This window comes from Macaca thibetana, chromosome 10 (genome assembly GCF_024542745.1).
Source record: "Macaca thibetana thibetana isolate TM-01 chromosome 10, ASM2454274v1, whole genome shotgun sequence".
Lineage (NCBI taxonomy): Eukaryota > Metazoa > Chordata > Mammalia > Primates > Cercopithecidae > Macaca > Macaca thibetana.
Window position 1 is genome coordinate 81,567,829 of NC_065587.1, and position 5,083 is coordinate 81,572,911.

The window sequence follows — 5,083 nt, forward strand, 5'->3', positions numbered from 1 at the left end:
GCAGGAGAATGGCGTGAACCCAGGAGGCAGAGCTTGCAGTGAGCCAAGATAGCATCACTGCACTCCAGCCTGCTTCTTTCACTCTCACTCCTCCCAAATTTGCACATATGACTCATGAGGTAACACAAGAGGTAACTGCACATGCCTGAGGACTTTTCAGACTCTGCTTCCCTTCTACAATCACCTGCTAATCCCAGTATCTACCCCATAAATCTTTCTAAATACTGCCTTAGAACTAACACAGGGACAAGATGAGATTGACTCCTGTCTCTTTAGGGGTTAAATCTCAGTGTAAAGTTTTTATTTTCTCAAAAACCCGTTGTCATAGTGTTGGCTTCCAGCACACAGGGCAGCGACCCCCTTTAGGTTGAAACCACTATTTCCCTCCTATGAGTGATGTCATTTATCTTCACTGGGCTCTGCTATCTTCAGAGATTCTTCTTTTGTGGATTTGCTTTCTGATTTTTCAAAGTTTCATGGCATCAGTTTCTTCTAGTGGTTAAGAGGCAAGATACCTTGTTGTGAAGGCTGTTTGCACACCCTCCTGGGGGCCAGAGCAAACCCTGCCAAGACACCAGCCATGTTTTTGAGGCTTCTCTCCCAAGCAGACTGCAACCTCTCTGCAAGAATGTGCAAACTACAGCATGTTTGTGGCAGCCTCACATACTGATCCTAGAGCACCTATATCTTCCTCAGTGTCAACTTCAAAACGACCTTTCTGTGAAGCTTAGTTAGCTCTAATACGATGCATGTCTCATCGACAAAGTGATTCAGAAAATGCAAGCAGTCATCTTCATCACAGTCCTATGGATTTCCAGGCTAAGGGGCCATACAGGGCAGGATTGACAGGTAGGCCAAAGCTCTGGGTAGGGAAGGTGGTGCCAGGCAAAAGGTTTGGAAATTGAGTGGAGGGCCTAGGACCATTGCAGCCAGGAACTGAGAAAGCTGGAGTTGGGACTTGGAGAGAGGGAAGCTGTAGACCATAGACTGTGGTCGGAGCCTCAGACTCAGGGGAGGATGCGGTTGAGAACGTGGAGAGGGGTGTCCTTGGGGGAGGACCCGGGAAATAAGCCTCCATGAAAAGGTCCTGGAGCAGAAGCTGGAGCCCAATTGACATACCATCACCCCATCCCTTCATGTCCAGCCTCTCTCTGCTGGGATCACCCCCTGGCAACCGGCCTTTTATGAAACCCCTCGGCCTGGCTGACAAATCCCCAGCTTCACTCCAGGTGGTCACAATCTGACCCTTGTGACCTCATGCTTCCCCACCCCCACTTGTGATTTCATCACGGGAAGTTCTTCTCCAGTGGCCCCTGATCCATGGAGACCCACCCAGCGACAGCCCTTATCTCCCTCCACCCTTGCTTCCTTCTCACCCATCTCACCACCATCTGCCCTGGAGAGCCAGATGTCCCAAATTTTGGAGTGAAACTAATTGAGGCTCATTTCCAGGACAGAGGGGTGAGCTGGATCTGAAGAGCCAAGCAGAAGGCTTCCCAATATTACTAGGTTGGGAGGGGTCAGAAATGTGTGGCTGCCGCAGCTGTTCTGACTCTGCCCCCAGCTTTCGGCTCCACCTGCTTAAAGCACCTTCAGAGGTTCCCATGGTGACAGTAAACAGGTCTCCAATGCCTTGGCCATCTGCTGTGTTCACCCCACTTCTGATCTTGTTGGCCGCTCAGGGACTGACAGCCCAGATGTGCAGCTATGATGAGCAGAAACAGGGAGGACTGGAGCCCCCAGGTGAGTGGAGTGGCCCGGCTTTAGGGAAGAGCAGCCTGGGGATGTGGTTATGGATGAAAGAGGCTCTGAGATTTGGGATTTGAACTTGGGGATCAAGGCAGCTGTTCTTTCTTTATAGGAACTTCCTATTAAAAAACATTTTTTCAATTTTTTAATAAAAATAAGGAGCCTTATAAGAAAATGTTCAGTACTGTAGCCCAGGCTCTCAAATTGATCAGTATAACTTAAGGTTTCTATGTCTGGTTACTTTTCCTATTTTAGTATAATAAAATAAAATATCTGACTCACTAGAGGAAATACAGAAAATGTGTACTCGAAGCAGAAAAAGAATTAATTAAAGAATCCCAGCATAGCCATCACTCATCTTAAGAAACAGAGTAGTATTTACCTTAGCCTTCTTCTGTGGGCCCTCACACCCTGTATCAAAAAACCACCTCCTCGGTAGCCATTATGCTGAATTTTATGTTTATTAATCAATTGCTATTCTTTGTAGCTTGACTTCAACTTTCTGTACTCTTAAACAATATATTGAGTAGTTTTGCATGTCTGTAAATTGTAAATATGGCTTTATATTATTCTTTGGGTCTTTTTTTGTGGCGCCGTATCTTATTCCCGCTGATGCACCTCCTGAATGTCTGTCATTCTCACCTATGTCTCTCCCTTTCTACCCTTCTTCTAGCCATTCTCATCACTTCCCTGATCTGTCTAAATTCTGCCCAGCAGTCCATGAAAATGGTGTGCTGATGACATATGTAAGGACTCTAACTCCCCTCAAGCAATCTGCTCACCTCAAAAGGTAAAACATTGGCTCACTCCTGATGAAATAAATGACACATAAGGTCACAATTCAATCATACTCTCCTTGGATACTACTTCTTATGTGAACATCAAACTTATACTCACTTCCTACACACTAAACATATCTTGTATATTTGGAGTAAAAATTAGAGAAGCAAATACAGAGATCTGAAATATAAAACATTTTTTAATTACCATTTCAATCTCGCTGCTTGTTATTGTTCTGTTCAGGGTATCTAATTCTTCCTGTTGTAAGATAGGAGGGTTATATGATTCCAAGGAGTTATCCGCATCCTCTAGGTTTTCTAGTTAATGCGCATGAAGATGTTCATTGTAGCCTTGAATGATCTTTTGTATTTCTGTGATGTCAGTTGTAATATGTCCCATTTCATTTCTGATTGAGTTTATTTGAATTTTCTCTCTTCTTGGTTAATTTTGCTAGTGTTCAATCAATTTTATTTATCTATTTTATTAAGCTGGTTTCAAGAACAAGCTTTTTGTTTCATTTATCTTTTGTATTGTTTTTTGTTGTCATTTCAATTTCATTTAGCGCTGCTAAATGTTTATTTTGTATATTTCCTTTCTCTTGCTGGGTTTGGGTTTGCTTTGTTCTTGTTTCTCCAGTTCCTTGAGGTGTGAACTTAGGTTGTCTGTTTATGCTCTTTCAGACTTTTTGATGTTGGCATTTAGAGCTATGAACTTTCCTCTTAGCACTGACTTTGCTGTATCCCAGAGGTTTTGATACGTTGTGTCACTATTTGCATTCAGTTTGAAGAATTTTTTAATTCCCATCTTGATTTCATAGTTGACCCAATGATCATTTAGGAGCAGGTTATTTAATTTCCATGTATTTGCATGGTTTTGAAGGTTGCTTTTGGAGTGGATTTCCAGTTTTATTCCACTGTGGTCTGATAGAGTGCTTGATATAATTTCAATTCCCTCAAATGTATTGAGGCTCATTTTGTGGCCTATCATATGGTCTATCTTAGAGAAAGTTCCATATGCTGATGAATAGAATGTATATTCTGCAGTTGTTGGGTAGAATGTTCTATAAATACCTGTTAATTCCATTTGTTCTAGGGTATAGTTCAAATTCATTGATTCTTTGTTGACTTTCTGTCTTAATAACCTGTCTAGTGTCATCAGTGGAGTATTGAAGTCCCCCACTGTTATTGTTTTGCTGTCTATTTCATTTGTTAAATCTAGTAGTAATTGTTTTATAAATTTGGGAGCTGCAGTTATAGGCATATATATTTAGGATTGTGATATTTTCCTGTTGAGCAAGGCCTTTTATCATTATGTAACGCCCCCCTTTGTCTTTCTTAACTTCTGTTGCTTTAAAGTTTCTTTTGTCTGATATAAGAATAGTTACTCTGGCTCACTTTGCACAGAATATTTTTCTTATCCCTTTACCTTAAGTTAATGTGAGTCTTTATGTGTTAGGTGAGTCTCTTGAAGGCAGCAGATAGCTGGTGAATCCTAATTCATTCTGCAATTCTGTATCTTTTAAGTGGAGCATTTAGGCCATCTGAATTAAATATTAGTATTGAGATGTAAGATACTATTCCATTCATAGTGCTATTTGTTGTACATGTATGCAATTCTCATCAAAATACCACCATAATTTTTCATAAAACTACAAAATCAATTCTAAAATTTATGATAAGCAACTGCAGCAAAGTCTCAGGATACAAAATCAATGTGCAAAAATCACAAGCATTCTTATGCACCAATAACTGATAAACAGAGAGTCAAATCACGAGTGAACTCCCATTCACAATTTCCTCAAAGAAAATAAAATACCTAGGAATTCAACTTACAAGGGATGTGAAGGAACACTTCAAGAAGAACTACAAACCACTGCTCAACAAAATAAAAGAGGACACAAACAAATGGAAGAACATTCCATGCTCATGGATAGGAAGAATCAATATTGTGAAAATCACTGTACTGCCCAAGGTAATTTATAGATTCAATGCCATCCCCATCAAGCTACCAATGACTTTCTTCACAGAACTGCAAAAAGCGACTTTAAAGTTCATATGGAACCAAAAAAGAGCCTGCATTGCCAAGTCAATCCTAAGCCAAAAAGCAAAGCTGGAGGCATCACGCTACCTGACTTCAAACTATACTACAAGGTTACAGTAACCAAAACAGCATGGTACTGGTACCAAAACAGAGATATAGACCAATGGAACAAAACAGAACCCTCAGAAATAATACCACACATCTAAAACCATCTGATTTTTGACAAACCTGACAAAAACAAGAAATGGGGAAAGGATTCCCTATTTAATAAATGGTGCTGGGAAAACTGGCTAGCCATATGTAGAAAGATGAAACTGGATACCTTCCTTACACCTTATACAAAAATTAACTCAAGATGGATTAAAGACTTAAATGTTAGACCTAAAACCATAAAACCCCTAGAAGAAAACCTAGGCAATACCATTCAGGACATAGGCATGGGCAAGGTCTTCATTTCTAAAACACCAAAAGCAATGGCAACAAAAGCCAAAACTGACAAATGAGATCTAATTAA

The 5,083-nt window shown here is 40.5% G+C and overlaps 1 long non-coding RNA gene across 1 annotated transcript; it reads left to right on the top strand.

Moving 5' to 3' along the window:
- Positions 1 to 277: 277 nt before the first annotated feature.
- Positions 278 to 2,586, top strand: LOC126964144 (uncharacterized). Its single transcript, XR_007729314.1, has 2 exons — positions 278 to 1,743; positions 2,423 to 2,586. It is a non-coding gene; the product is annotated as an uncharacterized LOC126964144 (long non-coding RNA).
- The last annotated feature ends 2,497 nt before the right edge of the window (positions 2,587 to 5,083 follow it).